This window comes from Panthera onca, chromosome E3 (genome assembly GCF_046562875.1).
Source record: "Panthera onca isolate mPanOnc1 chromosome E3, mPanOnc1 haplotype 2, whole genome shotgun sequence".
Classification (NCBI taxonomy): Eukaryota; Metazoa; Chordata; class Mammalia; order Carnivora; family Felidae; genus Panthera; species Panthera onca.
In genome coordinates, this window is record NC_138354.1 from 26,969,690 (window position 1) to 26,982,263 (window position 12,574).

Below are 12,574 nucleotides of genomic sequence, written 5' to 3' on the forward strand. Positions count from 1 at the left end.
ATGAATATAAGTTGTCTGTTTGTTTTTGCAGATCTAAGTAAATTGCTTAGCTATTAAAGAATAGTTTTCAAATCTAGGAAGTGTGTGTGTGTGTGTGTGTGTGTGTGTGTGTGTGTGTGTATGTGTCAGGGGAGCTGGCCCTGAGTTAAGGGTAGGAAACCAATATTTGTTAAGCCCCTACTATGTGCCAGGTGTGGGATGAATGCTTCCCATGTGTTACGTCACTGAAGTTTTATTACCCAGGAAAGGACACATGACGCTCAGAAAGAAGGGATAAGTAGTCAATGACGCCGTTACCAAGTCCCTGAGCTGGGACTCAAATCCAATGCTGCTTCCCTCCAAAGCACATGCTCTCTCCATTATAGAAGCACCTAACTGTTGAGCTGTGTCCACTTCAAGGCAAGACCTTGAACCACTGCACGCCTCGCTGACAGCCCTGGCCAATGCCTCTTGTCCACCTTATTTATCCATGGTAACCGTTTTCCCTCTCAAGAGCGAGTTCGGACAATAAATTCTGTGGTCCCCACTGTAATGTACAAGGCTGAAAACATCAGCTCAGTGAGGGCTGAGGTCTTTGTCTGTTTCCTGAGTGTACTTGGAACACCTAGGTGTTCTCAGCATCTAGGACAGAGGGTGGCACATAGTGAGTAGGTGGTCAGTAGGTGTGTGTTGAATTGATGGATGTTGAATGGATGATCAGTAACCCACACAGGTAGCTGCCACGTAAACAAAAGCCGCACAGTGGGAAGAGGGTTGTTCTGTTAAAATAACTCCGAACATGCCTGGGTACCTGGCTCTTGGTCCCTCTACGGGGTTACAGCAAACTGTGCCTAGTTTGGGTTTGGGGTTTTCAGTGATACATATTGAACACCCACTTCGTATGGGATATGGACCAGTTGGGCATCCCGGATAAACGAGGTGAGTATTGTTCAAGGCCTCGTAAAGAACGGGGATGTTGGGGAAGGGGCCTCTCATGCAGGGTCAGAAATTAAACACACGAAAGTGAGCCCCGGGTGGCCTTGCCAAAGAAAAGGGAGGTAGGTTATGTGCTCAGCGCAGCCATGACATGAAGGCAAGGCTGATAACCCGTCCCTTTTATGCACACAGTGTGTCATGGGCCACTTCCAGCTGCAGAAGAAAGCCTGACCTTTGCAGAGGGGCTATAAAAAGACAGCCGAGCTCGCTCCTTCTCTCCCCACAATGTACCTTTAACAAAGGAAGAGAAGTGAAGGATCTCTTGTGTTCAAGTGAAATGTATGTGAAGGCGACTTGGCGTTTTGTCAAGCTAATGGCCAGAGCACAGAGCGACAAACAAGATGCTGCTTTGGCTGGGATGGCCTCATGTGGCCTGGCGAGAGTTGGACAGTGGGGCTGCCAGCCGAGAGGGGCATCTTTTAGGCCAGCTTTCCAGCACCATCAGACTGGGGCGGGGGACGGTTCTAGAAGATGCTCGAGAACTCCAGAGCCAGGAGTCCGAGATCACTGACAAAGCTAACTCTCAGACTTAGAAATCACATCTACATCTGCGAGGGGCTCAAACGGATAGGTTGAAGGGCGTCGTACCCTCCAGTGAGAGCATTCCAAGCGGCCAAGGACTAAAACATCCCAGAGGATGACAGTTGCTGAAGGTTCAGAGAAAGTGAGCAACCTGTTCGTTCTCCCCATCCCTTGCAGCCTAGGGATGGGATGCGGGAGGCTCGAGTCCGCAAGGATGACGAAAAGGCACGTGTTGTCAGACACCCTTGAAATAATTTCTTAAATTCCTAGAATATGCAACATTGTACTATCTCCATACACCTGGTTTATTTTTTTCCAGGGCTGGAACAGGGTTGCTGCATTTCTGTGGTCGAGCTCAATACGTTGTTTCCTGGGACCATACTGAAGGAAATAGCAGTCTTTGAATATTAGTCACACCCAGGAGGTGGAAATTAGATAGAGGGAGGTGACAAGCAGATTGTCAGCTTCCATCTCACATTTAATCATGAGCCATGTGCCCGATGGAGTCAAGGGCAGATTGATGGCTTTCCTGCAATAAATGTTAATATGTAATTCTCCTATCCCCCCTTTTCCTCCCCCCTCCCCATCCCCTGCTCCCCTATCTTTCTGCCAAGCCATAGCACAGGCACCTCTGTCTAGCATTCCGTGGGGTCAGAAGAGTTCTCGCATCCTGGTGCAGGCCCTTGTTTTCTCCAAGCCTTTAGATTTCACAGGCTGGTAAAATAGATTCAACAAATATTTATTTATTGAGCGATTCTTGTGCCAGGCGCTGAGGAGATAACAGAGCACAACACAGATAAAAACCCTGCCCACATTCCAGTGCCAGACGGAAGTGATTTGGGACTCTGACCTAGGATTGCCCACTTTTCACCTTGCTAAGTTAGGACTTAAGGAGAGAGACAGACCTCCTGTGATCATCATTATTATCAATTTCTCCTTAGGAGAAGATGGTTTTTTTAACCTCCATCAGAGTGAAAGGGCATACTCTTACTATTTTTTTAAAAAGCTTTTGTTAAAAAAATTTTTTTTTAATGTCCGTTTATTTTTGAGAGACAGAGATACAGAGTGTGAGTGGGGGGAGGGGCAGAGAGAGAGGGAAAGAGAATCCCAAGCAGGCTTTGCACTGTCAGCACAGAGCCCAGTGTGAGGCTCGATCTCACGAACTGTGAGATCATGACCTGAGTGGAAACCAAGAGTCGGACTCTTAACTGACTAAGCCACCCAGGTACCCCTAAAAGCCCTTAAGTAATCTCTACACCCAATGTGGGGTTCGAACTTACAACCCTGAGATCAAGAGTCGCATACTCCACTAAATGAGCCAGCCAGGCTCCCCAGGCATACTCTTAAAGGACACATTTTTTTTTCAATGATTTTATTAGAACCTTATTATATGCAAGTATAAGTTGTTGGGATTCAGCTACACAAACAAAACCGCTTTGGGTGTGGGAGAGAGCACTTTAAATAGTGTGGACAATTTTGTTCACTTCTTTACTTAAAGAGCTGACTTTCCCTGGTCTCCCATTTTCCATGTCTTAACAATGGCTCCTTCACCATGCTGAATGCTTAAAGATATGTATTATTTATACAACTTGGTCGATAACTCAAACCAACTCCTTCATCAGGTGCTCAACCGATGGTTTCAAAGTTGGAGAAACATCAGACTGTGAGGGTCAGCGAGAGACAGAATATCAGTTTCCAAGACAGCAACTTTCTACTAGATTTTGAAATGTATTTTCTTCTTTCAACATTATATTGAAAACAGTTTTCAAGCATACAGAGGAACCAAATGAATTGTGCAGAGGATGCCCACTACTGCCACTTAGATTCTACCGTGAATGTTTAACTCGACTTGCTTTCTCATGTCTGTTCGTTTATCCAGCCCCCTCTCCACCCATCATCCCAGCTCGTCTTCTTGGTACATTTCAAAGGCAGTGGCTGAAATCAGTACACATCACCCCTAAACACTTCACCATGTATTTCACTCCCTAGAATCCAATTTGTGTTTATGATTTTTTTTTTTTTTTTGAGGTAAAACTGAGATACAGTGAAATGCACGAGTCTGAAGTGGACTATTCAATGAGTTTTGACAAATGTGTAATCCAAATCCCTGTGCTGATCTATCAAGGGTAATTTAAACGAAATGCAATTTTTCTTCTGCTATGTGATGACTTTGAAATGCCCCTACCCAGTGAGACAAGACTCCACTGTAAATTGAACCTTATGAAAAATTCTCTTTACATGTCTTATTTTGCTCTTTTGCCCCAGACCCTGGAAAACATCCTCAGATGTCCATTTGGAAGCAATTGAGGCAGTTTGTGGGGTGGTTCAAGTTATCAGCATAAGAAGCATGGGTTTGAATCCCAGCTTTTCCAGTTTCTGGCTCTATGAACTAGGGCAAAGTATGTAGTGTGCCTATATGCCTCAGTTGCCCCATCTACAAAATAGAGGTAAAGATAGAACCTCCCTCATAAGGTTGTTCTGTGTGAATGAGTTAAATGATATAATGGCCTTAATTAGAACATTGCCCACCACGCAGCAGACATTCAGGACAGGCTGACCTGTATCACCACATTGGTAGCAGGAGACAGGGAAGGAGCTCTCGTATCTGACTCATTGACTTTGTAGACAGTGGCTTTTGGAACTCAGTGATTTTATGGTCCTCTCCGTTCTGAGTCTCTCTGGCTGAGTTGGCCTTCCAGCCAGAAATTTAATGACTGTCAAAATTCTCACCATGACATCACCAGACAATGTCAGTGGGAAGTCTGTGTCCATAAAATGACTCAAACTAGAAGAACTGGAGCAGGTGGGGGATCGGGTTCTTACTCTTTAATTGTGTTGGGTTTTAGTGTAAATCTCATGGCCTTGAATTTAATATTGCGCCATTTTATTGGCATCAAATTGCATTACAGACTCATTAGCTCTCTCTTGGCCCTTCATCTCTGCCGGACCAAAGCTTTCCTTTGACTGATGTTGGTTTCATTATTGAGGACTCTGAAACAAACAGTGTCTTTGAAAATGGAGATCAGGGAAGGACACTTTCTGGTGGACAAGCTCTGTATCGATGTAGGGATACTTTGCTAGACTTCTGAAGGAAGACTCATTCATTGTTTCTTTCATTCAGTCAGCCATTCAACAATTAGTAATTGAGTATGTGCAAGACAGTTATGGTCCCGTTTGCAAAAACTCTCACAATATATTTAAAAATACAAGCACTTATTTAGTAATCACACAAATAATGAATCACAATCAGGATAGAACTCATCTCACAGCAGCCCTTGGAGCAGATCCTATTGGTTGCCTGCTATGGCAAAGGCTGATAATTGTCCCCTAATATTTATTTCCTTTCTTTTCTGTAGTCACAAAACACTTATTTTTAGCAGGATACATGCTATCTAGGGTAATGACTACATTTCCCAGCCTCCTTTGCTGTTCTATGTGAGAAGTAAGGGAGATGATTCATTTTCAGAAATACCAAATAAAAGCTGTGCTGTCTAGTTAACAATAGGTTTACCACCTATCGGAAATATATATGAGTCCTCTACCCACCCACAATGGAGTCCCAAACCCTTACACACTTCACTTCCTGGTTCTTTTTCCCCCTTTCCATTTCGCGGGCTTATTTTCATGGGCTTTGCGATGAGCTTGAGCCAAAGAACAAAGGAGGGACTGAAAGTCTCTGTGTGTTGTCAGGAAATATACATTTGTTCCAATCAGACTACTTTTTGCCTTACATGGGCATAGGCGACATTTGGGGTAAGGCTGTAACCTCTGTGGTACTCAGCCAATGAGGAATCAGGGGAGGGACTTGCACCCTAAGAGATAAATTGTCTGCTGTAACTGCCCTGAGTGCACCTGTCCATCTGACACCCGCTCTTGCAAGACCATTGATTAAAGCCTCACTTCACTGTGCTCCAAGGCCCCACGTCCCTCCTTTGATTGGGTCAGTGGCCTTATTTCTCACATTCTATAAGGCCGTGTATGATTCTAGGACCAATTCCGATGTATGGAAGGGGGTTCTCTCATATCACCAAGCAATTGTCCAAAACTAGCTCGGTGTCCAACAACTCAACTCAATTCTGACATTATGTACCTGGAGACAGTCAGATTCCAGTCCCAAAAGAGGTCCCCTTACCACCTCACTTTGGGTGCCATTTGCAAGACTAGGTTGTCACCTGTGCTTCTGCTATGAACTGAAATGCCTCCCCACCTCATGCCATGACCAGCCCTGCATCAGGGTTATGAGGACGAGGCACACTCACGTGATCTGAGAACCCAGTGGGGATTATTATTATAAGGATCCAAAGAAATGAGGACACAGCCTCTCACTCAAATAGGAATGAGGTCTGGAATGTCATCCAGGCACACGGTGGCTGTAGTGTCCCAACATCAATCATTCTTGGACACCCACCATTCTTGGATCAACTTCTTATTCTCCCTGCTTCTTCCTACCCTCCCCTGACCTGCCATGGTATCTATTTTCTCAAGGTCTTTGCATATTTTTTTTCTTTAAGTTTATTTATTTATTGAGAGACAACAAGAGGGGAAAGGGTGGAGGGGTGAGGACAGAGGATCTGAAGCAGGTTCCGTGCCAACATCAGAGAGTTTGATGTGGGGCTCAAACTCACAAAACCATGAGATCATGAGATCATGACCTGAGCCGAAGTTGGACACTCAGCTGACTGAGGCACCCAGGTGCCACAAGTTTTTTGCATATTCTGTGACTTCTGCTTAATTCTGAATCCCGGTTCATCATGACTTATGCGTCTCATTCAGAATCCCTATGGGAAAAGATAGGTTTGGGGCATTTGGTCACCACCTAGTAGTGGGTGGCATTGTTGCAAAGCTGTGGGGCAGACTCCCTTGTTCCTGGCTGCCCTCGTCCAGTCACTTGAGAGTGAATATTTAGAAACATATGCATCAACTTGACATTGCTGTGACATCCAAAGAAGTGTGATTGATGAATTTGTCTCTCTGAAGAGGATAGACCAGCATGGGTGTTCTGAGCTGTATGTGACACGAGCTGTGTGATAGTTGTGCATACGAGAACCAATAGGAAATTTTTAAAGAAATGGTAATAGATCATTTATCATATATGGTTTGAGAGGCCCTGAGAAAGCTGCAGGAAAGGACTGTGACCCCAACTTCCAGAAGATTCCTCAGCCACACAGCAGAACTGGGCCAACATGGGAGCTGCTGCCTCAGCCTCCACCGGAGAGCTGCCTATGAAATCAAGGCCCAGCTGTGGGTCGCAGAACCACCCCACCTTTGCCACCAGCCATATTACCAAAGCAGGTGTCTTGGGTGGATTCTGTCCCTCGGCCGGAGAATCCAAGAATGTGTCTGGGTTTCCAGTCCGAGATGCAGAAGAAGGGCTGCTGGAGAAGGCTGGAATGGATGGCCAATGAATGCCACCGTGTCCATTCACAAATTCCAGGCTCTTTTTTTTTTTTTTTTTTAACATTTATTCATTTTTTGAGAGACAGAGAGACAGAGCATGACTGGGGCAGGGGCAGAGAGAGAGGGAGACACAGAATCCGAAGCAGGCTCCAGGGTCTGAGCTGCCAGCACAGAGCCTGATACAGGGCTTGAACTCATGGGGACTGTGAGATCTTGACCTGAGCCAAAGTCAGACGCCTAACTGACTGAGCCACCCAGGTGCCCCCACAAACTCCAGACTCTCGTGACAACAAGCCTGATGTCCTGCTCCCCGCTGTCACATGCCCCTCAACCTCCGTGCATTTGCACATTCTGTTGCCATTACCTGAAATGGACTCCCCGCATTCCTGCTACCCAAAATCTTATTCATTCATTCAACCCTTGCTGGGGACACCAAGTTGAATATGGCCAAGTCCCTGCTTCCAAAAACCTCATCACCTGGTTAGGGAGATAGAAATGTAAATTAACCTGCCTTTCCAGAATGCTCCCTTTCTGTGCTATAAAACACTTTACACTGTGAAAGGGAGTCAAGGACCAGGTTTAAGCACTCAGCTCTGGGGTCAGATTTGCCAGCTGTGTGACTTGGTAGAAGTTGCTTACCCTCTCTTAGCCTCACTTTCCCCATGTGTGGAATGGCCTTAATAACAGAGCCTGCCTCACTGGGCTCGTTCTGACTATTTCAGGAGATGTTGCATGGGCAGGACTCCGTCCAGGAGGCACATGACATCTATCAAACGCAATGTCCTTTCCCATCCTTCAAAGCCTGATCATATGTCTTATCCCAGTCCTCATGAGCCTTCCCCAAGCCTTCGGTGAGAAATGAGTCACCTCAACCCTCTCTCTTCCTCTTACTAGCATTTTCCTCCACGGGATACACCTCTGGGATATCAGAAATGCTGGGAGGACTGTGTGTATATATTTGCTGACCTTTTAAAAAAAAAAAAAAAAACAGGAGTGGCCTTAGTCAAATATTAAACAATAAAGGCTATTTTTTTATTTAATTGAATTAAAAAAAATTTTTAACATTTATTTATTTTTGAGAGAGAGTGCAAGTGGAGGAGGGGCAGAGAGAGAGGGAGACACAGAATCCGAAGCAGGCTCCAGGCTCCGAGCCGTCAGCACAGAGCCCCACATGGGGCTCAAACTCGGGAACGGTGAGATCATGAGCTGAGCCCAAGTTGGACGCCTAACTGACCGAGCCACCCAGGCGTGCCCCCCCTTTTTCTTCCTAATTTTTAAATGTTTATTTATTTTTGAGAGAGAGAGACAAAGAAGACTGTTTTTAATGAAATAAGAATCAAAAGTCAGTGAAAAGTGGCAGTTTTCTGAACCCTCCCATGCAGTGCGTCTGGCGTTTCAGTCCCTGAGCTTGGAGCCCCGGGATGTTTTCCTTCACCTTCCCCTCTGCCTGGCACAAGGTGAGAACCCATGGAGGTGTGTAATAAATTAATAATAAATGAATTTGTGTTTGTTCTGACACATACAGCAGATTTTCCAAGGCCGAAGTTCTGAGGCTTGTACCTTGTACTCTTTGGAGGAAATGAGCTATGGAAACCGATTATCGGCTGGAAAAACAGTAAGAGCGAAGCATCATTTACTCAGTGTAGTGGGGTGAATCGTGGCCCACTGTGAGAGCATCGAAGACAGGTATATATTGGTCTCTGAGCCTGGTTCTTGGCACAGAGCTCCTTAAACCCTCGAAATTTCCTAGGTGATAAGAGCTCTAAGAGTATCTTTTGCTCTAATGAGATGACTGGAGCGGGGGCTCCTGGATGGCTCCAGGATTGGGGGTGGTCACCAGAGAGATCAAGCCATGATTAGAAGTTTGGAATTTTCAGCACCCCTGCCACTTCTTTTCTTTTTTAATTTTTTTTTTTTTTTTTTTTTTAAATTTTTTTAACGTTTATTTATTTTTGAGACAGAGAGAGACAGAGCATGAACGGGGGAGGGGCAGAGAGAGAGGGAGACACAGAATCGGAAGCAGGCTCCAGGCTCTGAGCCATCAGCCCAGAGCCCGACGCGGGGCTCGAACTCACAGACCGTGAGATCATGACCTGAGTTGAAGTCGGACGTTTAACCGACTGAGCCACCCAGGCGCCCCCTTTTTTAATTTTTTTTATGTTTATTTATTTTTGAGAGAGAGACAAGGTATGGGTGGGGAGGGGCAGAGAGAGGGGGATACACAGAATCTGAAGCAGGCTCCAGGCAACACAGAGCCTGATGCGGGGCTTGAACTGACAAACCGTGAGATCATGACCTGAGCTGAAGTCGGCCGCTTAACCGACTGAGCCACACAAACGTCACTCTGTTAATATTCCTCCCATTTCATAGATTAGAGGGGAGACTGAAGCAAAGCGAGATAAAGAGGTTTATACCAAAACGGCGGCCACTTTGCTGTCTCTGCATGCCTGAGCCTCCCCCTTCTTCCCGAGAAGTGCTGGGACTTTCCTTGAGGGATACCCCTCCTACAGTCCCCGTGGGTTGGGCAGGGCTTACCCCACCTCCAACTGTAGTAGTCAGCGGGGGCCACATGTACCATAGACTGGATGGTTCAACCAACAGAAATGTATTTTCCCATAGTTCTGGAGGCTAGAGGGTCCAAGATCAAGGCACTCAGGGTTCGGTTTCTGGTGCAAGCTCTTCTCCTGGCCTGGCCTACAGATGGCCACCATCTTGCTGTGTCCTCACAAGGCCTTTCTTTGGTGTGCATGTGCATGGAGAGAGACCCCTATGTTTTCTTATCATGACACCAGTCCTATTGGATTAGGGCTCACCCTTATAACCTCATTTCATCTTAATTACCACTGAAAAGCCATTTCCAAATACACTCACATTAGGGGTTAGGGCTTCAGTATATGAATTTTGAGGGGACACAACTTAGTCTATAGAACCAGCCCAGACCAGGTGTATCAGTGCATTCTCTAACTTAGTCACTTTTATTTATTTTTTTAAAATTGTTTTTGGGGAGGTGTCTGGGTGGCTCAGTCGGTTAAGCGTCCGACTCTTGATTTCAGCTCAGGTCATGATCTCACGGTTTGGGAGTTCGAGCCCTGCATCTGGCTCTGAGCTGATGGTGTGGAGTCCGCTTGGGATTCTCTGTCTCCCTCTCTCTCTGCCCCTCCCCTGCTCACTCTCTCTCTCTCTCAAAATAAAGAAATAAACATTTAAAAATAAATAGGCACCTGGGTGGCTCATTTGGTTAAGCATCAGACTTCAGCTCAGGTCATGATCTCACGGTTCCTGAGTTTGAGGCCCATATCCGGCTCTCTGCTGTCAGTGTGGAACCAGCTTTGAAAACTCTGTCCCCCTCTCTCTGCCTCTCCTCTGCATGTGCGCATTTGTGCTCTCTTCATAAGCATTAAAAATTCTTTTTAAATAAGAATAAAAATAAATAAAATTTTAAATGTTTTTTAAATTTATTTTTGAGAGAGAGAGAGAGCACACGAGTTGGGGAGGGGCATAGAGAGAGAAGGAGACATGGAATCCAAAGCAGGCACCAGGCTCCCAGCTGTCAGCACAGAGCCCAATGCGGGGGCCCGAACTGAACCATGAGATCATGACCTGATCCGAAGCCAGACACTTAATCGACTGAGCCACCCAGGCGTTCCATACATACATACATATATATATATATATATATATATATATATATATATATATATATATTTATTTATTTATTTTTATTTTATTTTTTTTAAATAAATTCAACCCTCAATGTGGGGCTTGAACTCGGGATTCCAAGATCAAGAATCGCATGGTCTACCAACTGAGCCAGCCAGGCACTCCTAACATGGCCACTTTTAGCATACATCTCAAGTCTATCTCTAGGCATGGCCTTTGCTACAATTTCCAGGCAAGCACAGTTCTCTCTTCCTCTATGACGAGTTTAATGTGAAGAGAACGTGAGGGGAGAGCCACTGCAGGAGATGGAGGAGGCCTGGCAGAGAGTGCCCCAGCTTAGAAAAAAGCAGAGTCAAGAATAGGACGGAGAGTGTCTGGATCGAACTGTACTGAAGCAGGATCTCCTGGGTATCTCACTTAACATGACACAATAAGTTATTTTTTAAATTTTATTTTTTTACTTTACATCCAAGTTAGTTAGCATATAGTGCAACAACGATTTCAGTAGATTCCTTAGTGCCCCTTACCCATTTAGCCCATCCCCTCCCACAACCCCTCCAGTAACCCTCTGTTTGTTCTCCATATTTAAGAGTCTCTTCTGTTTTGTCCCCCTCCCTGTTTTTATATTACTTTTGTTTCCCTTCCCTTATGTTCATCTGTTTTGTCTCTCAAAGTCCTCATATGACTAAAATCATATATTTGTCTTTGACTGACTAATTTCGTTTAGCATAATACCCTCCAGTTCCATCCACATAGTTGCAAATGGCAAGATTTCATTCTTTTTTTGATTGCTGAGTAATACTCCATTGTATATATATACCACATCTTCTTTATCCATTCATCCATCGATGGACATTTGGTCTCTTTCCATGCTTTGGCTATTGTGGATAGTGCTGCTATAAACACACAAGAAGTTATTTTTTAGCTATGTTTCTGTCACTCGCAGCCCAAAGAACCCAGACTAATAGACGATGGTCCAGTGGCTAAGAGTAGTAGAGATGGGATCTGAAAGCAGGTCTCCTCAGCTCTAAGAGGCTCAATCCAGGATTTCCTGAGAAGCATCTTGGTGCTTAACTCAGGAGCCATCCTCTTTGTGCTGAGTCCCAGATGGCAGCTGAGTTCTGACATTTTTAAAGCATTCCACCTTTGCTCTCTTTAAATGGTGTTGGGAGCAGGGAAGGTGCAACTGACATAAGTAAATAAAGATAATGATTTAAATAAATCCAGGTTAGCTAAAGAAATCCCGATTATTTCAGAGAGTGCTCCCCGTTATGAAACAAAACAAAGCTTCTCAGGGACCGAGGCCCCAGTGTATGTCCCGACAACACAGACAACTCCCAGTAAGTAGGTGGAGAAGGGGCTTCTTGGTCAACCTCCTGGAGTCTTGCCCCCTGGCTTCTCTGGAGCCGGATGCTGGAGCTCTGCTAAAGCTGTGTGACCCTGGGCAAGGGGCTGAACCTGCCTGTGTCTCAATTTCCTCCTCTGAACAATGGGGAAAATCATAGCGGACGTTTCATAGCATTGACAGGAGGCGGGAGCGTGTGTAAAAGGATTAGCCCAATACCGGCCCACAGTAAGTCTTCTGTAAAAGCTGCTATTGTGATTCCCAAGGCTGGCTCCTCCTCGTTCAGATCTCAGACCAAATGTCAGCCGACCGCGAGAGCTTCCATCTTCTAGAGGGCAACCCCCCGCCCCCGCCCTTCTCACTCCGTCGCGCAGTGTTATTTCCTTCAGAGCATTTTCTGCTATGGAATCCTTTCTCTTTTGGTTTCCTTTTTTAAGAAAGGCTGTATGTAGGCTTTACGGAGGGCAGGGACCTTGTCGATTGCTATTGCCCCAGCTCCTGGCCTACTGCCTGGCACGTAGTAGGTACTCAGTAAATATTGGTTGAATAAGGGACTGCAGCACAGTGGCAGCGGCCGCTTCCGTGCCCAAGCCTGCCACGCCACCAGCGCCACGACTTGCTTGGCTGGGGGGTGGGGAGGCACACCCTGGGTGTGAGTCCTTTTCTCCTCCTTTT